At 45.4% G+C, this 24,019-nt stretch overlaps 1 protein-coding gene across 1 annotated transcript in view; it reads left to right on the forward strand.

Annotated features, from left to right (window-relative positions):
* Positions 1-720: 720 nt before the first annotated feature.
* grin2ca (glutamate receptor, ionotropic, N-methyl D-aspartate 2Ca) overlaps positions 721-24,019 on the forward strand; it is a gene marked incomplete at its 3' end in the record, with an annotated part of 123,708 nt that continues 100,409 nt past the window's right edge. Inside the window, exon 1 of the mRNA XM_079519434.1 lies at positions 721-780. The remainder of the gene's footprint in view (positions 781-24,019) is intronic.

The raw sequence follows: 24,019 nt of genomic DNA on the forward strand, positions 1-24,019 counted from the left end.
CAAGCATTCGTTTTGCATAAAAACACTCATTGGGCTAAATTTGGCCATAGCAACTTGCCAAACTGTGATGATGTCAGCACATTTGGGCAAGTTGATATGGCCAAATTTAGCCCAATGAGTGTTTTTATGTTAGAGGTTGATCCTGTATTTTCCATAGATTTCCTTTACTATATGTTTGTCTACGATGCTAGTGAGTTGTACAGTGTACTACAGTATGTGGCTCTTGGTCAGCTTTCTTTCTTTCTTTCTTTCTTTATTCTCTTTCTTTCTTTCTTTCTTTCTACCTTACTTTCTTTCTTTCTTTCTTTCTACCTTACTTACTTATATACTCAACATTTATGGTGTCTCTCTCAACCTGCTCCACAGGTACACCAGCCAGGGTGATGACCCCAGACCCCCAAAGCTCAGCTTCTTCTCAGCCCCCCTGAGTCCATTCTGCTGTGAGTGTGACATGCTGTGAATGCTGCTGCACCCTAGAGCCTGCGTTAAATCCCCGACCACTGCACTACACAGAATGCTATGTGCAGTAGGCCCTACTAAACATCCAAGGCTGAGTGAGAAGATGGCAGCCAGGAGAATGAGGCTGGTCGGTGCCTTTGCTACTGGCAGGAAAGTACTAGCCAGATGTATGGAGGATGGAGATGACTAGAGACGGCGCTGAAGGGCTCATCATGAACTACAGTAGAGAGAGAGAGTCAGGGGGTCCATCTCCATGGGTTCCACAGTTTGACCCTGGCATCACTTACACAACTGATGAAAACACTGACGTGACGGCTCAAGGTAGGATGTATTAAAAAAATCACACCCGTGTGAACTGAGTGGTGTAAGGTTTTATATAGCATGATCAGCTGTGGTCTGACGTAATGTCTGACGTAATGAAATAAGGTAAGGTATTATGTAGCCTGATCAGCTCTGATCTGACGTAATGAAATCACACCCGGATGTGATTTCACAACTGGCTTTTTCTGTGCAGAGAAAATGACCATGGTTGCTACGGTCATCCAGTTCACCCGGGTGTGATTTAATTACGTCAGAAATTATTTTGAACATAGCAACCATGCTCATTTTTTTCTGCACACAAAAGCCAGTTGTAGGAGTGGTTTACACCACTCAAAAATAAGAAAAACAATCATATTTGTTTCTGCTGCTTGTGTTGTATGATGTGCACATAGTGCACACTGATTCAAGTTGTTGTATACCATTACTGTCATTTTGGTGGCAATGAAACATGTTCTGTGACTGTTTGTGGCTCTGAAATTGAATGCTGATGTGAATCTACAGTAAGAGTTTGTATGTTGTGTTGTATCTGCCGTTGAAGGTGTGAGTTGTAACAGAGAACCTTGCTCCTTAGTGCTTGGATCCGGTGTACTGTCCACCTAATATCCGGCACTCAGCGTTTCCGCTTCCGTTTTAATTCCACGCCCAGCGACCTAAAAGCTATAACCAAAAGACTACATGGTGCCGTCATCTTTGTTTACCTCACATGAACGCGCAGATTGTAAGGGAAGCGAAAGTGTTTACACACACTAAGCTATAGCTTAGCCACTGCTAGGGCTTTAAAACATGGTTTAAGTGGAAAAACAGCCACGATAGGTTACAAAAAACACCCGCAATTATTTGCAGATAAAAAACGATAATATAATTCATTGGCAACTATAGAACATAAAAAACATTGCATGGATTCACCTGGGACGTATCCTCAGTGATGTATCCAAAGGTCATCGGGGTTTCGGGTCTCTCATACCCCTCACTCAGGTGACCCAGCCGGGGTGATCAAGTCCCGACTTACGTCCCAGTAGCTACCCTCAATCAGTCCCAGGAAAGGGCCACACAATCCGTTGCTCCGGAACTACTCTGCCGGGACTGGGAGGTAGCACAATCTAGCGTGTGGAGGGACTAGGCTCTTTGGGTTGACTCCTGTCCGGGCCCCTCTTACAGTACATCTCACCAGGTCCACTCCTGCTCTCACCAGGTCCAGGACCTGTGCGTTGCACCATATTCCCAGCACCAGACACTTCATCCTAAAGGCCTCACCGTGGGGTTTTTGGGCTTCCTCCTCACGGAGGACACAGGCTGGGGCGCCAACCCATTCTGCTCACGGGTGCCGTCTACATTCCGGCTGTCACCCGTCTCTCTCGTGGTCACCAGACTATTCCCGGTTGTCACATAATCTATTCCTATGAGTCACTATAGATAGAATAACTAGAACAAAAAAAACATTGCATCATTCGCATGGATGCACCTGGGACGTATCCTCAGTGATGTATCCCAATGTCATCGGGGTTTCGGATCTCGCAACATATACCCCTCACTCAGGTGACACAAATGTATTACTGTGGTGGGGACCGGGGGGTCATGGTCCGCCACACAATAATGCATAGTGGAAACACTGCACAGTAGTGTTGATATCATGTGACCGGACAGGCGGACAAGCACGTTTTCACACGCCAGAAGGCAAGAAGCGGCCGGAAGCGATTCACATATCTCCATATCATTTGTTTAATACATTTAAAATAATATATAAGATAAAATAAAAATTGTGGAACCCAAAAGTGAAATTAGAAGTTTGCCTGGGACCCAAACTAGTGAAAGTAGCAGATCCAAATAAAAGATTAAAAGATATTAAAGATTAATATATATACCGGTGTATGTATATATATATATATATATATATATACACATACACACTAGAGACTGACATTTTGTCGGGACTCCCGCGGGTCACGGGATTCCCGCGGGATTCCCGCGGGATGGGATTAATATTTGTATTAATCCCGTGATCGTGACGGGACGGGAATGAAAATCAACAGGAGCGTGCAGGAGCGGGATTGACATCGATGTAGTCATCTTTCTGTGAGCCAACTACATTACCCATAATCCAGCAGTGCTAGTGCTTCCACAACACAAACAGTCAAACACCTCCTCCAATTGCAAACCAGTCGGGCTGGACGTCTTATAAAGTTTTATATGAAGACATCGTAATGCGGCCGTGTATGATTCTGCATCGCGCCGGTGCCGTGATTTAATCGATTATTTATAGCCAGATCATCCTGATGCATTTGTTTCCCCTGGCAGTGGCAACGTTGCAACTTTCAATTGTGATGCTATGTTAGCTACATGCTAACGCTGCTACAGCTCTCTGAACAGCTGTTCTGTTCTGAGCGAATGTTCTACAATACATCGTCTCCTTTCTTTCTCCCAACCGAGTCGCATACACCAGTGGTTCCCAAACATTTTCATGTCAAGGACCCCTAAATTGACATTTATTAGCCCGCAGACCCCCATTTGAAAAGATGCCAGGGGCATAAGAGAAGATTTGTATTACGGTTCTAGCTGTGATTCTCAACCATTTTATTTTCAAGGACCCCCAGTTTGACATGCATTAGTCTATGGACCCCCATTGAATGGCATTTTTATCGCTGGGACCCCCAATTTATATTGTAAAATCAATGTTAATTTAACTCTGAGTGTACAAATGGAACAACATTTGGTTCCATTTGTACACTCCCATAACATAATTTGTTACAGACCCATAATGGTCCATTTGGTTCCAAACTATTAATTAGCTGGGGACCCCCTGGAACTCTCTCAAGGACCCCTGGGGACCACTGCCATACACATAGACTTGTACACTGAATAATTAATCATATAGAGTTAAATTGACACTGAGGTTTTTTTTTTATCCTAATTGACAAAGCACTTTGTTAACTGTTAAGCTTTAAGTTCTGTTCAGGGAAAAACCGTATAGGACTTAAATGAAGTGTCAGAACTGTATTTGGTAGTCAAAGTTAAATCCAACATTGCCCACTTTATTTATTTTAATTTTATTGGTAGGCTATCTGTCTTGAGAAGCCAGAAGTGATAGATAGATAGGCCTATAGATAGATATATGGATAGATGGATAGATGGATCGATCAATCAATTGCCTTTCCTAATGACTAACATACAAAAAAAAAAAAAAAAAAAACAGGAGCGGGATGGGAGCGGGAGTAATTTCGAGTGGGAGCGGGATGGGATCAGGAGTCATTCTACAGGAGTGGGACAGGACAGGATTTTTTTTTAAACTCTGGCCCAGGATTGGGACAGGACAGGATTTTTTCTGTGGGAGTGGGACAGGACAGGAGTGAAAATCCACTCCCGTGTCAGTCTCTAATACACACACATATTATATACACATATATTATATGTGTATGTATGTATATGTGTGTGTGTGTGTGTGTGTGTTTGTCTGTGTCTGTGTCTGTGTGTGTGTGTGTGTGTGTGTGTGTGTGTGTGTGTGTGTGTGTGTGTGTGTGTGTGTGTGTGTGTGTGTGTGTGTGTGTGTGTGTGTATTTGGTTGTGTTTACAGTATCTGTTGTATGCTTTGTCAGTTATGGCTGTGGAGGAAAAAAAGGAAAATAATCTCCTCACCAAGGATATAATATCTACAGTAATTCTATTCTATTCTATGAGTCCTGTCTATCAGCCAAAAGGTTTCTCCAGGACAACTTTCTACACAAGGGACAGAACTGGTATCTTTCCATTATAACTTGTCCCACTTTCTGCTAAAGAACTGTAGACGTATCTCAGAATGGCCGTATTGACCTGCTGCTCACACACTTTCTCTGGTAAAACGGTGGTTTTCAAACTTTCTGTGCACAAGGCCCATCGAAGGGCGAGTCAAAATCTCAGCACGCCTGTAATCATCATATCATAGCAAATAGCTTCTTTAACCCATTTAAACTGGGAAAGAATCTGTGTCATTTTAGATTTTAGCTATATAGTTTCTCTGAAAAGTGTTTTACACAAATCTGATCTTTGGAATCCCTGGCACAAAACATTTTCAGATGGGAGGTCCGCGGCCAAATACATCAGCCTCAGGTCTGGGTTAATTAACATGCACTTGAGTTCATAGAAAGGTAGGCCTACACAGTGCAGGGATGACAACTAAATACTCTTAACAAACCCTCACACTGTTGGCATGTTCCCCACACCCCACAGCTGGTAGTTGCTCCCTACAATGGAGTCAACCAGTTATCAATCAACTTGAATCAAGCATCAAACAATATATATATAAAGTCCAACAAATGTAACTCTTTGCAACATAAACAATAATTTATGGCGCAGCCATGGTGGTAAACACCACCTTGCAGATTACCTGAGTAAACAGATGGCCTAGTTTTTTAAAGAGCAGTCTGATGCCTTGGCCAGGCTGCTGTGGTACTGGTGCTGCTGTCTGATGCCAGGTGTGAAGAGTCGTCCCAGCCTCGCCGTGCAGTACCACCCAGCAGGAGATGGTTGATCTGCTGCGACAATTGGAGTGCAAAGAGGGACCAAGAAGGACTACTAGGGTGGGGGACATGCAACGCATAAGGGCAGCCAGTCAGCCACCTACACCAGGGCCCACCTTCAGTCCAAGCAGGGGGAGCGCAGCCTCCCCAAGAACACTCTGCACACCGCAACCTTGTCTATGTGTCCTATCTGGACCCACTCTTCACAGTGGCATCAGACAGCAGCACCAGTACCACAGCAGCCTGGCCAAGGCATCAGACTGCTCTTTAAAAAACTAGGCCATCTGTTTACTCAGGTACTCTGCAAGGTGGTGTTTACCACCATGGCTGCGCCAGGAGAGGGGGGAGGTAATGTGGCAGTTCACCGTGCCACTGACACTGAATTGAACTCTGAATTATTGTTTATGATGCAAAGAGTTACATTTGTTGGACTTTATATTGTTTGATGCTTGATTCGAGTTGATTGATAATTGGTTGACTCCATTGTAGGGAGCAACTACCAGCTGTGGGGTATGGGGAACATGCCAACAGTGTGAGGGTTTGTTAAGAGTATTTATCATTGTGTATATTATGTACTTGTAGATAATGGGTTGAATATTTTGTAACACTTTAAATGTGTACGTGAAATGTGATGTCTCTGGACATTGAGAAGTAACTGGGGTAATTGTGGAATCAATTTAGGGTTGGTATGGTCCGTAGGAGGGGCTTAGCCTATATAAGTAGGGAGACTTCCCACTGCCAGGCCGTCGAAGCAGGACTGCAGAGGTGTGAGGACCTATAGGCCAATCTGCCCAGCTTGCTGTGTAAATACCTTCGTTCAGTTTTGATGGTCTGTGAAAAGGTGAATAAAGAACCGACTTCTCTGCATCCAAGGTCTCTGTCTGACTTGTGGCTGTTCTTCCTACATGTGCCTTATATTTTCAGCAAACACTACCCACACTATAGGGCAAAGTGTTCATAGAGAACACAAGTAGGCCTAAACGGTGCAGGGATGACAACAGAGTTCATATAGAGAACACAAGTAGGCCTACACAGTGCAGGAATGACGCAAGGAAGTGAGTCACACTCCATCGAAGGTGAAATCAAGGATGTATTTTAATGAATAAAACATGATTTATTTTTACAATGATGTGATGGTAGAGAAGTGTTTCCCAAATGGGGCTATACACAGAGGAACTACAGGCATATGTGAGAGAAAGTGGAACTATACCGTGTTTGTCCGTGCGTGCGTGTGTTGTTAAAACAAATTACATAAAGAATTGCACATAGCCTGCTTTGCTGTTACATCAAGACCGTTTCAAATAAATCTTCTCAGGAGGCACTAATTACTCTGTATCTTAATCTGTTATGCTCCCTAAGGCAAATGGTGTAGTCGGGTTGGTACTGAAACTATATAATTTGAGAACTCGCCTAGCAACGTTCGTCAGGTCAAGGACTCGTTAGTTGATATTGCATGAAATTGTGGTGCAGATTAAACATTTTCATAGTTTTTATAGATAGTTCATAGGCTACTGTAGACGTGTTAATGGTGTGAATACATTTATAACAATTATTTTGTTTGTTTGTTTACACATTTTCTATTAATACGTTGGATTCGTGTCAAACCCTCAATAATTTGTAAACTGTGGCTCTTGTTCTTTTTTGCCTTCTAACCTCTTTGCCGGAAATAGCCGATGTGCAAGCTCACAAGAAGTGAAAAGGTTTGAGAAAGCCCCTTGTACAGTGAGCATGTTGCTAACAAGCAGTTGATTTAAGTGTTGACACACTCAAGACGCTACATTTAGGCTCCAGCGTACGAGATGGTGTTGCTCACCGAAAACAGTAGATCTATAAGTTCATGCGTCACATCTCTAATGGGTTGTGTGACTCGTGAGCTTGTAGATCGGCTACTGTTGACGGTGACGCACAACATGATTGCTTGCACGACAGGCTGAGAATGGATTTCTCTCTTTGAATCTTTCATCTGAACTTTTCGTCCAAACAGTATTTTGACCTGGATCTTCAGGGTACACTGCCATCTTACAGTTGAGAGAGAGAGAGAAATGCATGGTTGTCTGGCAAGTAAACAACAGAACACCAGGCAGGTGTTAACCACAAATACCTACTGTATATTGTACGTGTACAATACATACACATGCAACCCCTGTAGAAAAATGAATGTGGGACAGATTGATTGATTAATTGATTGATGTTGCTGCTGTTTTTGTTGTTTTAATCCTAGAACACTAAACCTTTTTTAAAGACGTAGATAAATAACACACTTTTAGAGCATATCCGTGGACATCATATGGGCATAGCTAACAATCTATGCCAAAACAATGGGAACATTTCCATCTTTGTGTATTTTTATATCAAAAGTCCATAAAAATCCTATATGAATTACTTCCTTGAGCAAAAACGTGCTGCGTGATGACGGGTCGACTTCTGCATGAATAAAAATGAATCTTGATTTCCATCGCTGCACGCCATCCAAACACAGCTGGTTTTGATTACAGAACTACTCCATTTTTAATCTCATTCAAGATGACATCCAGACAGTGTATTACTCGTTGTAAACTTAATCATCACGCTAAAATATGTATCTGAAAACATTATTGGTTAGAAATAAGCCACGAGATTTGCTGCCCGTCTCTCTGTGACTTATAAACAAACAAACTCAACACCCAGTCGCGCACGTGCATGCATCGGAGCTACGTCCCATACCATGAAGGGAACTTTCTCACACAGCTTTCCGTTTCAGAGTGAAGCTTCAAAATAAAATGCTCCAAAAAGCCATTGCACCCCGTCTTTAACACAACGGATGCGCCAGCATCTTTCAAAATATAGGCCCTATAGAGTGCCAGCAGATATGGCAGATTTTACTCTGAAAAGCCCCGCCTTCCGTTCGCCCCCAAAACCGGGAGGCATAATCTTCCATTCTTACCTCGCGCTGGTCACGCTAAAGTCTCTCTAGAAGCGTTAATATTCCAAACGAGAGGCATGCTGAAGTCAGAAATGAAGACAGAACATTGCCCATCTGGTCAAACCATGCAGAGTTCCCTAGCTTAGGAGATACGAGCCATTCTTTCGGAGCCGCAAACAAGGAAGTGAACGGCAGTACACATGCCTTGAATCAACAAGGAGTATATTGCAGAAGGAGAGGCCAGCCCCCTAAGAATACAGCCCCCCTTAAAAATACCAAAATACACCTACAGTATACACATCTTTAGCATCCTGTGGTTTTGATATATGTGATATACATGTGTATACATGTCCAAGGCAAAAATTCACATCACTAAACCCGGGTATAATGTAGGCCTACCCGATATAATACATTCCATAAAATATATTTATTATCAAAATATATTAAAGTACACCAATGCATTTGACATTTGAGGCACTAATCTTTAATATTTCAACATTCATTTTACAAAAAACACACTGGGAGGGGGGCTGGGAGCAAAATCTGTGAAAAAGATACTAATAATGGAGCTGGTAACGTCTCCTCTGGTCCACCCATTCCTGGGACATGTGTGAGAATGGTCCAGTGATAATTGCATCAACTGCCCATTGTGGGAGTATATGGGATTTTTATTTAATTATTGTCTCCACCAGGCCGAAGGCATGGGGAGAGAGTATGTTTTGCACTCCGTCCGTGTGTGTGTCCGTCCTTCCGTCCGTCTGTGAACAGCTAATCTCCGGCACCGTTAACCCAGTCGATGCCAAACTTTGCACACACACTCCCTGGATGCCAACGATGAACCTCCGCCCCACATTTTCCAGAACGGCCTGTTATAGCGCCACCATGAGGCAGCTTTTCACATGTTTTACCTAAAACTGCACCGATCTGCGTGAAACGTTGCATGCACACTCCCTAGAGGCCAAGGACAAACCTTTGACCTGCATTTTCCGCATCTGCCTTTTATAGCGCCACCAGGAGGCCGACTTTTGTAAAACACATTTTTTGATATTACTCCTCCAGATTCTGTCCAAAAATCTCACAAATCGTTACACAGTATCTCTATGGTCATGTGCTCAAGTCGGATCTGTCCGATATTTCATATTCCATCCTAATTGGCTATAATTGGCTTTCACAGTTTGCGTTTACATGAAATCTTTCACACATTTTCTTACTAGGCTGAGGAATATATCCCACCCTTTTCACATTGGCCTGTTATAGCGCCACCAACAGGTTGATTTTTGCAAAACACATTTTTGGAACAAAATGCCTCAAATCATCCAAGCCAAGCCATCCAAGGCACAAGAAGAAATGCCACCCTTTTCACATTGGCCTATTATAGCGCCACCAGGAGGCCACAACCTGACCTGGCTTGGTGGAGACCTGTGCCCCGAGGGGCACTTTTTCTAGTTATTTATTGTTTTAACCTCTATCACTAAACCTGCGTGAATGTCACTGAGCCAAGGACCCACCCACCTCAGACATCAGCAACATTATGAAAATCACATAATTCATTGTCCGGGTGAAAATCACCCAGGTTTAGTGTTCTAGGTTTAATCTGCTTTTGATTTGTGTCTGTATTGTTTTTTTAATCTGACAGACAGACAGACAGACAGACAGGCCGACAGATGAAATAAAAACACATGGACAAGGAGACTGTGCAAGCTTCAAGGGCGCACACATACTGTACCTGTTGATGTGAGAGGGAGTGACCAGGCGGGAGGAGGAGGAGCCACAAATCAAATAATGAACGTATAGGTGTATAGAGGGACACCGGAGACGCATGCTGTGACGCCTCTGTGAGAGAGAGAGAGAGAGAGAGAGAGAGAGAGAGAGAGACGCTACGTGGTGTGAGTGACTTGCAACAGCAGAGCAAGGGGAAAAAACCAAAGGGAGGGGGGGAGTGCGAGCTAGAGAGAGAGAGAGAGAGAGAGAGAGGAAGGGGGGGGGGGGGTGAGAGACGCAGGATAAATCCTTACTCCGTAGTGATCCGGGCTCAGAAGCCCGTCCTGTGACATGGAGTGTAGGAGTCAGGATTACAGCCGGATAGAGTGAAGCCAGACCGCAGGGCACTGCCACAGCGGGCCGCTGCATGGGGGGTGGGGGGCACAGCAGTCTAATCACCTCCACAGCTGCCTGCGGGACAACAAGTGCACGCTCAACTCCTATAAGACGAGGGAGGGGCGGGGGGGACCATCGACAAAGGTGCCTGGTGCCGGGGTGACGACGTGGAGGTGGGGGCAGGTCCGTGCAACAGCCTGCATGTCAGCAGCCTGGCCATCTGTCACCGGGGGCTCCTCTGTGGCCGCCTCGAAACGCCGGGCATCTGGGAAGTTCTCCGTTTGATGGAGGGGCGACGACGGAGGTGCTCGCCGCAGAGGAGAGCACGGGGGATGACACGCGCGGGGCCACGTTGTCAAACGATGGAGTACTTTCGCCGGGGCGAGACCGGAACGGCCCGTGAGAGAGGAGTTATTCCAGGAGTCGCTGCACGTCAAGGTCACTCGTTTCCCGTCGATTTCTGAAATGGTCAAAGTTTATTCAGGAGCTTCGTGGGGAGGCCACACTGACGCGCTGTTCTCTGGCCCGAGGGAGAGAGCAAGGTTCGGATGTCGCGCCGGAGGTCTCTTGAAGGCTTTTTTTCGGTGTGCGTTTATGAGACTCGCACTCTTCGAAGTGCAGACATACATGTAGCGTACTTCACAGACATAGGGAACTACTCCTAGCGCTCTGGCTCGATCCTGACTCCAGACAGGACGGGGGCATTTTTCACCCTATATTCCGCCTGTCAGGGAGACCGACAGCCAGTCGGCCGCGGTGGACAACTGCTCTCTATATTTGTGCCTCTTTTGGTTCTCCCCTGGCACCTGGCTGTCTTCGCTACCCCCTTCTATCTATCACTCTATCGGTACACTTTCGCTCTCCTCCACCCCTCCTCCTCCTCCACCCTCACCTCCGCTCTCCTTCCCCTGCAACCGGTGAGAGATAATGTGACCTTCTGCCAAAGTGCCGGAGAGGCTGCCACCACCGCCACGGGCTCCACTGTTGCTGCCGGAATAGATTCAAACAAGTGAGAGAGAGAGAGAGAGAGAGAAGGAGCGAGGAGGAGGAAGATAAAAAAAGAAGGGGGGAAAACAGCCGGAGAGGGTACAGCGGAGGAACACGCAGACGCGGGATGAGTGATCGGGAGCCGGGGTTGGATGTGGATTGCCAACACAGGTAACAGATTGCCTTGACTTTCACTTTTTAAATGGTTGTGCTCTGAAATGAGAGACTTTGTTTTTAATGATTGCACCGCCCGCGTGTGAAGGAAGGAGGGAGAGAGAGAGAGAGAGATGCTTTTCACTCAAGCAGTGTTAGTTTGGTATTCTTGACACTGAGCAGTTGAGTCATTCCATCGTGGTCCGTCAGTTTGCCTGAGCGTGCAGCTATAGGGGGCTAACGTGTGTTTGTTACCGCTGAGACGCGTTGTAGGGCACTGGCTCTTAACACTTTTCCGTTTCAAGGACCCCCCCCCCCCCTCCCACAACATCAATCCTTGAATTAAAAGTTATAAAGTTAAATGTTAATTTTTATAACTCTCAGAGTTATACATACCCATTAAGGGTCATTCTTAACTCATGAATAATTAAGCTGTGCCCCCCCCCCCCCCTGATACCCCTGCAACCCAAGGACCCCACAATGATGAGAACCAGCGATGCACTGTAGGATGTCTGGATCACCATAAACCTCCCCCCATCCCTTCTGCTATCTGCAAACACGCCACTCCCCCTCCCCTCCCTCCCCCCTGCAGAGGGGACGTATTGCGGGCAGATTGGGAGGTGCAGGCGGGGTTGGGGGAGAGCGGTCCGATCAAAAGCAGCACCTGACGGGGGTCTCGCCGCGGACCGGTGCATGGCTTGCTGTGTTGGTTCTCATGGCAGGCAGTCTGCCTCATTTACTGTGTCACCGCGGATTAAGTGGAACAGATCGATGTGTCATTATAAACAGTTAGAGCAGTGTGTGTGTGTGTGTGTGTGCGTGTGCGTGCAGGGGAATGTGCATGCGAGACTGTGAGCGTGCGTGCATGCAGGGGAGCGTGCCGCCAGGAGCGGGAATTGTATTGCCACGGAAAAAGACACTTTCTGCACGGCAAACTCCCAAGTGTTAATTGAAGTGACTACACCTCCGGAGGTAAATTAACAATGTGCACCGTTGAGAGCACGGAGGGGCTGGTAATTATCCCTATGTCGCTCTGCTCTGGCCGGTGCCTCGGTCTCACCGCAATAACACGTGTGACTTGGTCAATCGTCTCTTGAATTGGGTTCGTCAGAGAAACTCTCAAGCATGAAGTGCAGGTGAATGGTCATTTTGTCACGTGGAAAGAAGGAAGGAAGGACAAAAAATACCTTGGAAAGGCACAGAAGCTAACACAAAGTGAGCTACTGTATTTCTCACCCTGTTGATTTGATTAGATCATTTCATTCAAGCAGCTGAGACAAATACTATACTATTTACAGAGAGTGGCTTTAAAAGTTAAGAAAAAATGAAAGTGGATTGGAAGAAAAGTACAATAAACACATACGTTTGATCATGCAGCAGATGCTCTCATCTGGAGCGACATACCAGGTGCGAGATCAGAGTAAACAAGGTGGTCCCTAGTCGACAAACAGCGGGTTAAACCGGTCATGTACAAAAGAAGGGGGGCTACAAAGAATACTAGGATACCAATTAAACATCAAACCCTAACATAAAAAAACATCAAACAAAGCCAGTCGGGGTGGCGCTTGATACAGGCCAATAACAAGTCCACAATGCTGCATATGGGTCATCATTAGCAACATCAAGGACAACAGTATAACATTGGTTATCAGCAGTGGTGGAATAAGTACGTGCATGTTTTACTTAAGTAAAAGTCGCAATACTGCAAAGTAGAAATACTGCAAAGTAGAAATACTCTGTTACAAGTAAAGGAATTCAAAATGTGCTTGAGTAAAATATACTTAAAGTACCGAAGTAAAAAGTACTCGTTATGCAGAATGTATTTTCAAATAATAATCCAAATGTACAAAGTAACTATAGTAACTAAACCTGTCAAATAAATGTAGTGGAGTAAAAGTACCAGTAAGACGCCCTGAGGGCGAGGGCGCTGAAACAACAGATATTCTTAATACGGCACAATTGAGAAGCAGGAATTAAACTATTAATCTGGTGTCGGTGAGGTCAGATGTAGAGTTGCTGGCCGGCTCCATATATGCAGATCTAATATGTCAAACCATGTATGGCTATCCAGGGTTTGATGAGGTCAGTGTCGTGATCTTCATATATGGAGATCCAGGTGATGATAGTCAGCTCCACATGGAGATCCATGTGTTGTACCAACTTGGTTAATTTGCAAGTGTGACTCGAGTTGCGGCAATCATTTAGTTATCATGAGACTGTCACAATATGGCCATATTGACATTCCCATATGGGCTTAATATTGATGACATCAGGGATGTCCATATAGATGGGCATAGGGATTGTATTAGGGCATCATCTGGGAATGCCCATACATGGACCTTTTTTCATTTTTCCCCCTTTTTTAAAACAGAGCACAGTTGAGAAGCACGAGTGACAGAAGTCAGATCGACATGTTGATGATGTCAGATCGACATACTGTATGGAGACAGCCATTTATGGAGTGTGTCATGAGGCGTGATGTGGCATGACATGTCACGAGGCGTGACGTGACACGACACGACTGACGGGAAATACAGGTTTCCATAGTAACTGCGACCTATGGTCGCAACAATATTTGGATCTGAGATGTAGTGGAGTATAAGCAACAATATTCGGATCTGAGATGTAGTGGAGTATAAGCAGCAATATTCGGATCTGAGATGTAGTGGAGTATAAGCAACAATATTCGGATCTGAGATGTAGTGGAGTATAAGCAGCAATATTTGGATCTGAGATGTAGTGGAGTATAAGCAACAATATTCGGATCTGAGATGTAGTGGAGTATAAGCAACAATATTTGGATCTGAGATGTAGTGGAGTATAAGCAACAATATTCGGATCTGAGATGTAGTGGAGTATAAGCAACAATATTCGGATCTGAGATGTAGTGGAGTATAAGCAACAATATTTGATGTTGGAAAAGTACTCAAGTAAAGTACTCGAGTAAAGTACCTCAAAAGTGTACTTAAGTACGGTTCTTAAGTAAATGCACTACACCACTGGTTATCAGGCCAGAGAACAACGGAACGTCTCAAAGAATTAAAGAAAGGCCCTCTGGGAAATCTAATGAGCGTCCAAGGTCAAAACGCCATGCAGTGGAAAGCTGTCGGGAGCGCAGCAGTCCAATTAAAAGCAGGGCTGTGCAGTAATAGTCAGCCTCATCTCCCCGTCAGCTGATAAGTTATTAGACCATACATTATCCTTCTGATTTAACGCTGGGGGAGCGTGCACATGTAACCTGTTAGGGTGCATTTGGTTCAGAGTTGAGCCGTAAATGTGGTTATGACAGTGCTATAAAGGTGTTATGTTATATTGCACTATATTGTGTTATTAGCCGCGTTAATATGCATACTGATGACGTGAAATGATTCTAATTTATCTCTGGCAAGGGTTCATTTGATTACATTTCTGCAATCTGAAGAGTTGCATGCGGGTGAATTAATGCTGAAGATGTTACTGTGTGCAATGTGCGTAAGACATTGGTGCACCGTGCAACAGTTAATAGCAACACACTTTTCAGTGTAGAAGTTTAGCGTGTGTCCGTCCGTCCTTGTGTGTGTGCGTGCTTGCGTGCGTGCGTGTGTTCTCCGTGGAGCCTCGCAGTGCAATAATGTCAGCAGGCTGGCGCCGGTTATGCAGGTGAAAAATGGATGTTCATTATGTTATGCCAAGCATAACGTAGATTTGATAATTGGATGTATAACACGTGTGTGTGTGTGTGTGTGTGTGTGTGTGTGTGTGTGTGTGTGTGTGTGTGTGTGTGTGTGTGTGTGTGTGTGTGTGTGTGTGTGTGTGTGTGTGTGTGTGTGAGTTGGAGGTGTAGCGTGCACTTGTCTTCATGCTTATGGATGTGTTTATTCGTGTGTGTGTGTGTAGGTGCATGTGGGGCATGAGTGTGTGTGTGTAGTGCATATGGGTGGTGGTGGGTTCATTTGGGACAGGTGTACTGTATGTGGCCGTGTGTCTGTGTGTGTGTGTGTGTGTGTGTGTGCATGCGCGTGTGTGCTTGCGTACGTGCATGTGTTAATTTTGTGTGTGTGTGTGCGTGCGTGCGATGTGTGTGCACGAGCGCGCACCAGCGTGTGTGCATGGGGGGCACGAGTGTGTGTATAGTGCATATGGGTGGTGGTGGGTTCATTTGGGACAGGTGTGTGTGGCCATGTTTGTGTGTGTGTGCGTGTGTGTGTGCGTGCGTGCGTGCATACATGCATGTGTTAATTGTGTGTGTGTGTGCGTGTGCGTGCGTGCTCGTGCTCGTGGCTGGGACAGGGTTAACAGGAGAAGCCATCCTTCTCAGTGGTGATAACGCTGTGTAGCAGGAGAACAGATGCATTGATGGCAGGATATGCTGGCTCTGTTGTACACCTCACAGTATGCACGCACGCACGCACGCACGCACGCACGCACGCACGCACGCACGCACACACGCACGCACGCGTATCATGCTTGTAAATACACACATTCTCAAGTACACGCCATGCAGTACAGGGCTGGATTTAACCATGCAGCCCCACTGTAGGGGGCTGGAAGAAAATTGTAAGGTAGGAGACTTCATCGGCCACACCACTTTTACATTTTGGGGGGTTAAATCCCCCCAAAACCCCCACAATGCATAGAAAACTATCAGTATTCATGCTCAGATGTGCAGCGGTAAGCTGGTGTCACACACCAAATCTTAATAACATAGACATTAACAATGCTTCACGATGTGACGCAATGTGAGCTTGTAGATCTGCCATTTTTTCGGAATCATAATAACACAATTAACAACTATAAATCAAGCTTTTTGAATTACAGATCAACAGATCAACAGATCAACCACTTGAATCCCAGCATCTTTAAGTGGGAACACTTACAATCCACAAGCTCATTTCTGGCAAAGAGATTGCGTCATTGCAGAGGGAAGTAAGCAAAAGGTCCTTACAGGAGACCTGACCTCGAATCCCGGGCGTTACACATGCTGGGTCGTTCGCCTTTTTTACAGAAAACAACACTGACAAAATACTGTGCAGCGTATTTGGTCATTAAGAAAGACAGATGTATAGGGGCACTTTTTTATGAAAATAAGCGATTTAGCACATGATCCAGCACACACAGTCGGAGCTGCAGTGTGCTCTGGAATCTGGAATGTAATTTTTCACCTGTACCACTCAGATACCAGAAACATGGTTAATCCGTACTTCACCTTTAATGGGTTGATGAAGACAAAGTATTAGATTCAAATCGATAAACGTTAAGGATGGGTTGGGGGGACATCCTAACTAGAATCATCAATCATTCTTTGCCCATGATCCGTTGCACCAGAACCACCATGACCTGCGGTCGGAGATAGCCGTGTGCCGCCGACACCACATGTATTAAACCAGTTTCCGTTTAGCCTCTTGTAGCCTGCAGGAGGCAGCATGGGCGCTGTTGACCTCCGAGTCTTGGTTTCTCCCAGGGCTACAGCGGAGCTGCTTCGTCAGATGTCCACCACCTCGCTTCTACGGACACTTAGGGCCGATAACAGCTCCCACATGCACGCACGCAAACACGCACACACACACACAAGCACTTGTGTTCGTGCACGCGCATGTGTGTTATGTGGCGCGAAGGGAGTTGGTTGGAAATGACACATGCCCATAATATCGACATTGCCAATCAAACCTGCATGAACGACTAATGCTAATTGAGTCAGTGCTGACTCAAACAGACGGATGCACACACACACACACGCGCACGTGCGCGCGTGTGCGCGCACCCGCACGCACACACAGTGAAAGGGAACAGTGCACCCCCTTGCATAAACGCATGCGGGGAGGAGTGGAGAGACATTTATTGCCAGGGGAATGGTGGCAGCATCCTGGAGCAATCAAGTCAAGGTCACGCCGAAGAAGTAGTAAATTGTGCCCAGAATGTGCCGGTTGCCGTATCCCCCACATAATCTGCGTCTGCAGATTTATGGCCGCCAGCAAGGAGGCTTATAATGCTGAAGCACTCAGTTGTCCACGTTGCAGGGTATAGCCCTACTGTGCCCTTTCTCTTGTCGGGGAGGCGACAATAGATCCATGAAGCACTGCCCTATTGGTCAGGCGATAGCTAATCAATGCTGATTACACCTCAGTAACCGCTGTGCCCAGGGCACCCCTCTGTGGATTTGTCACCGACATGCTGTGCATCTGCTCGCGTCTTCCAGAGGTTTATGGTTGCACTTGCTGAGGCGCACACAGGCAGAGAAATACACACACAGACGCGTGACATGCACACGCACATACACCTCAGACCCATTTGTATTCATGACGTGACACATATCGCACCCTGTCTAGTGTAGTGTGTGTGTGTGTGTGTGTGTGTGTGTGTGTGTGTGTGTGTGTGTGTGTGTGTGTGTGTGTGTGTGTGTGTGTGTGTGTGTGTGTGTGTGTGTGTGTGTGTGTGTGTGTGTGTGTGTGTGTGTGTGTGTGTGTGTGTGTGTGTGACTGTCTGTGTCTCTCTCTCTCTCCCGGGAACCGAGTGTGTGTGTGTCGGTGTGCACACAATGTGGCTGTGTCCGCATTCGCTGTGTATGTGTCATTTGCAATCGAGTAAATTGATTAGCCGTAATTGCTTTCCACTCACGGCTGTTTGTGTGACATGTAATATTTCACAATTAGCCTTAAGCGAAGACATGGCTGGGATGGCTGGTTCCCTCGAGAGATATGAATGTGAGTGTGTGATGTGTCACCTGCTGTACATGTGACAGCATTCTACTCTATATGCCTCTTTCCAGGGGCACTATGGATGCCAAGCTGACGGTGAGAAATCGCCAATGTTACCGCCACTGAATTATACCATTTTCGCCTGTATCACATATGAGTGACTATCGTGAACGATACAGAGCCACCTCCCTGACAATATCTCCGGCACAAATGTTTATTTTTGGACCATAATTCGTATACATTATGAGAAGATTCTATGATTCCAATATTATTTTCCATAGAGTAAATACTTCTGACTTCCGTGACCAAGGGGCTGAGTGAGTGATGTCAGGAGTCGGACTTCGGTACTCTATTGCGGTGGACTTTTTTTTGGCTCAGCTCACCCCTGTACATAACTTTTTCATCCACGGCAACCATGAATTATTATTGTTACTCTATAGCACCGTACATTTATGTCATATGTAAAGTAAATATGTAATTCTTTCCCCCTAAGTTGTTACGAGGAAAACATATCCATTGTCCATTAGAAACCTTAAACCATTTGTACCCCAACATCCCTATTCTGGCAGATCTACAAGCTTACAACGTGTCACATTGTCACGTGAAGAGATTTGATAGATAGAGGTAGATTGAAAAAAGAAGGCACCAAGTAGAGTGCAACTCAGGTCCCTTTTACTAAGTATGGATGGTGAAAGGGAAGTGTTATTGATGAATTCCAAAAATGATCAAAGTCTGAGGCACCCCTGGACTTCCGTGAAGGCAACCGAACCCTGATGGGGGATCTGGGTCTCTCACAGTACATTTTAACAGCGGGCGACATGCAGCAACTCTGGGCGATAAAAATCTCTTAGTGGGCATTCCTGCTGTCATTACATTTTTCCTCGTATACAGTAGGTGGTATGGTTCCGCATGGAGGGTAAACAAAGCAACAAATTAATTTGATTGGCAATCTCCGGACAATATTTTCATGTTTTTGAACAACGTTCCTCCGCCCACATTTCAACAATCGCCTTTTCGCCTGCTATCGTCAGTAGTAGTAGTCACATAACAAATATGCCAGGCTGTCGCCCACTGTTAAAACGTACTGCCAGGTAAAGAGTATAATAGGTGAAATTGGATCACCCTCATTGTACTGTATGTGCACGAAGAACATTATCACCGCATGGCAGCCATTTCTGATTTAACCACATGAACCCTTGCGTCCCTCTATGACATAATAATTAAGCGCTTTGAGTAGGGATGTATAGTTCACAGAAAAGCGCAATAAAAATGCAATCCATTATTATTATTATTATAATAGGCGAATATTATGTATTGCTGTGATAAAAAAGGGAATCAATATTTCATAACCTCCATTTTTACGGCATATAGCACCAAAGGGGCCTAGCCATCTGGAGCAGGGTTTTGTCTGCATCTCTGTCTGTCTCTATTTCTGTGCTGTATGTCTGTCCCCACAAAAGTAGACCAATTCACAGCTCAGCGCACGCCGATACGCTTCACAGGCCAGAGGTGCTCAAAGTGGGGCCCAGGGACCCCCAAGGGTCGTTGAGGAGACAAGTTACAGGTCTGTAACTCATAGAGTGTACAACATGGGCACAAATTAGTCTATTCTTTATTTGGTTCTATTTCTACAATCTCAAAGTTTGGATTTTATAATGGGGGTACCAGAGATAGAAAACAATGTCAAATGGGGGTCCTTGGCCTAATCCCCTAATGCATATAGAACTGGGGTCCTTCAATGTAAGTTTGTGAAATATCGCCTTAGGAAACGTTTATCAATTGGTACACAATACTCATGTTAGCACATCATCCAATGATCTGTCGGTCGGCGGTTCGAATTGCGGTTCCTCCTGTCCAAATGTCGAAGTGACATTAACTCATTGGGCAAGACACTGAACCCTACATTGCCTCCAATGAGTCAGCTCGTGCTAGCTTGCCACAATTGGTGTGTGAATGTGGGAATTGCCTAAAATAATTAAAGAAAGCAACACTCCCACCACTGTGTAATTTTAGATTTGAGCAAAAATCTTCATGGTTTAAGACTGAACGGCATTCTTACTTACATTTTAACATGCAAGGGTATTAGCCAGGGATTCAAGCCTGGCAACTAATTAATTTAGCCATGTAAGTCAGTTGTTCAGGGAAACCACATGGTGTTAGGCCCCAAAGACACTATTGAAACAAAATCTATCTCTCTGTTCCGAGGGCAGAGGGGGGGCAGAGCTGACCAATCAGTGGCAGCTAGAGGCGGGATCAAGGCATAGTGCTGCCTTGATCCCGCCTCTAGCTGCCACTGATTGGTCAGGCCGTTTTGTGCCCGGGCATCAAGTCTGCCTGAGAGTTCCCAGATGGGAGCAGGAGGGGGGAACCCAGTGTACTCTCTGCTGCCCCATCTGGCGGAGTCAAGTTAGGGCAGAGCAGCCCGCAATTAATTTTCAATGGGAGTCAGCTCTGCTCCATGGCTGTGTTCTATTTCTCCATGCTTTAGGAGCAACATGCACTCAGTGATGTAAAGTAACTTTATACTCAAGTACACTTTTGAGGTATTTGTACTTTGCTTAAGTATTTCCAATATCCAATACTTTTACTTCTACTCCATTACATCTCAGAAGCAATTATTGTACTTTTACTCCACTACAATTATTTGAAAACGTACATTAACCACTTCAGCCCTATATACATTTTGGCAATTTTAAAAGTGCCGATGTGCAAGTTCACAATGTGTTGCGCTGCAATGCATTGTGAGGTTGTAGAGCTGCTATTTTCAAAAGAGTATTCTGTATTGCAGCATTGATACTTTTACTTACAGTAAGTAAAAGTACCACAAGATCACCAGTAGCCTATCCTAACAACAACTACAACAATAACAACAACAACAATAACACACTGCAAGGCCAAATTCAAAGCATGGCCGAGATGTTGCGATGAAATACTTTCCCCACCCCCCACCCAGCGTAGATTAAAAAACAAAGTGGTATGTTCATATGCGGATTAGTGTGTGTGCGTATGTGTCTATGCGTGCGTGTACTTGCGCACCCGCGTGTGTGTGCGCGTGCGAGGGGTCCGCCGTATGTGTGGGCAGGCAACCCGTCGGCAGTGAGAACGGGCGGGTGACAGCTGGGTGGTGGTGAGGGGGGGATTCTCGTGGGTGGGCGGACGGGCAGCCGTGGCCTCGGCTTAACCGGGGGGTCTTAGGCTGATCCCTGTTCCATATACGGACACACACAAGACCCTCACCACCCACCCCATCGCACCCCCCACCCCCACCCCAGCACCCATGCAGTACTGCGTCCGTGTGTGCGTGTGTCAAAGCCAGGCGGCAGACGCCGACCTCTCCCGCCACCCGCATTATTTTTTTATTTTACCTGACACTCTGTCCGGTTTATATCGCCAGGTCAATCGGCAGGGTCAGCAATGGGAGAATGAGTGACGTGCCACGCTAGCAGCCATGTGCCAGGGCGGCGGCGGCGTGTAAGCCACAGGTAAACACGCGTGTCATGTGTCACGGCAAAATGGATTACTCACTCACTGACAGTTCCACCGGCACCGTGGTTCTCAAACTGTGGGTCCCGTCACTTGCAGGGTATCTCCTCATGAATTGCTTGATATCAGAGCTGTGTCTCGGTACACAGATAATCGGAGATATCAAATGTGATATCAGAACTGTGTCTCGGTACGCAGATTATCTGATATCACATGAGCAGAGCCACACCGCCATACTAACATGCAATAGCTTTGCAATAAAATAGTTTATGGTCAATCTGAGCTGAAGTGTCTCAATGAGACAGAATGCATCAAAAGTAATGAACAAATGATACAAACAAAAACTAAAATTCAAACATTGGCCAAATAATACCTAAGAAAGTTTTTGAAAATTGCTGTTGTGAGTTTGTAGATCAGTGATTTTCACAATAGTTATCTGTGGAACCGAGTCAAACTAAATGTAATGCCTCAATACCAACAATTCCAAGTGCTTGTCAGGGTGGGGGTGTTTTTTTTTCTTTAAAACATTTGAACGAGAACTACTTACATTGATTAAGGATTGAACATAAATAAACATTTATTGCAAATCTATTGCATTTAGTTTGGCGGTTCGGCCAAGTGTTATTTCAGATTACCTGTGCAACACAGTCTGATATCACAACAACCCCAGAGATACAATTATACAATGGACAATGTGAACATCAATTACATATTATAATGACATGATTTATATACTACAATCCAATAATCATAAACAACATGAATACTACAGGGAGGAGGCCCGGGAGGTGGGGGAAATTTCACACTGATGCTGTGCGACCTGCTTTGACAAAATTGACAGCTAAGCATGTAGAATGAGCAGTGAACTGAGGCTGCTTAAAAAGACTGCCAGATTTGTACTGTGGGAATGTGGGCGTGAATGAGATCGCTTGTAGCGAAATAGATAATGAACCTCCTGCCTTCAATGTCATAATGAGCTATTGCTGCGCTGGATTTGTCCAACCTTGTCTAAAACCATGCACCAGGTCATTTTCATTTCAGTGATCAATCAATTTATTGTGTCTGGCTTGGATCATTGTTTTCAAAGAAAAATCGTGACTTTTGACCACGAACCGTCATTGATGAGTGCCGTCATTGATGAGTTTATTAATACTATCCTAGTGCTTTGACCATAATGTGAATGGCCCACTTAATTGCAACATCTGGCTGGCCCACCATCAGTTGGGAGTCGCAGGCTTATTCCTGGCATTCCTCAGTTCCCTGTCCTTAGGCTCTTACAGTGTTTACAAAAATAAAGAGGGCAGACTCCAAATCAAATGCTTTCTACTATACTGTACACAGTATAGCCCTTCCATCGATCTCTCCCCCTGGGTTCTGGGCTCCTGGAATTCAGTTACTTAAGACGTTTGTGATCCAGAGCAGGCAGAGAGGCAGATATTGGCAGCCATTCAGAAAACCGCTACTGCGGTGTCGTGACGTCTCGCCACTGCACTCGTGCAGACCTTTTAATTAGGTTAATTCCACCTCCGCATCATTAGCGAGGACACAATGATAAATACATCTGGCTTAGAGGTGAGCTCTCACCTGAGTGGTTAGAATGGCTGTTTGGGTTTGGGTTCACATCCCCCAGACCCCGCTAAGTGTCCCAGAGCAAGACATATAACTGCCCTAACTGCTCCCCGGGGGCACCAATCGTTATAGACTGTGAAACTCTGAAGGTCCACAGACCTTTTCGGTGGACTGTGATGCCAGATGTCTTATATTTACGTTCCTATGTTAGGTTTGTGTGGCACTCAACCTGCCATAGATAGTCTATTGTCACAATAATGACGACGTCATGCGACAACGTATAAAATATGGCTTAAGTGGGTAATTAATAAAAACAAAACAACACTGTGAGAACTATATTTGGGCACGTGGCCAAGGGCTATGTCAAAATTGTTGCAATGCATTTCTCAGTACAAAAACAACTCCCTCGGAGTCATGTGAAGTATCCTATGACTCCATCACTGGTAAACAAAACTAGAACCGGAGCCAGAGCCCCAGATTTAGATTTAGCCATCATTCCGGGTGTGTCACAGCCAGGGCCCAGGTGGGTCTCGCTGGGACACACCAGCAGGCCCTGGCCTGCCATCTGGGGGACTGCATATGGCTCCGTAGCCCAGTACTAACCGGTGAAAAATGCAACCATAGCCTATAGATTGAAGAACAAGAGCTTTCTTTCCCTTGGACTCGAAACATACGTTGACTGTTCAAGTGGTTCAGCTTGTTATAAAAACATCTAGGGCACATATACAACTGAAATCTGGAATTTATTTGATTATTTCTCAAAAATGTTATCCCACAATTGTGTAACCCGTTTTTCTCCCACTGCCAATAAGCTGTAATCCTGGGCACTACTCTCCTCTGACAACCTGGGGAGAGAACCGGACTGAAGCCATGCTTCCTTCAAT

Source organism: Electrona antarctica (assembly GCF_951216825.1).
Source record: "Electrona antarctica genome assembly, chromosome: 14".
Classification (NCBI taxonomy): Eukaryota; Metazoa; Chordata; class Actinopteri; order Myctophiformes; family Myctophidae; genus Electrona; species Electrona antarctica.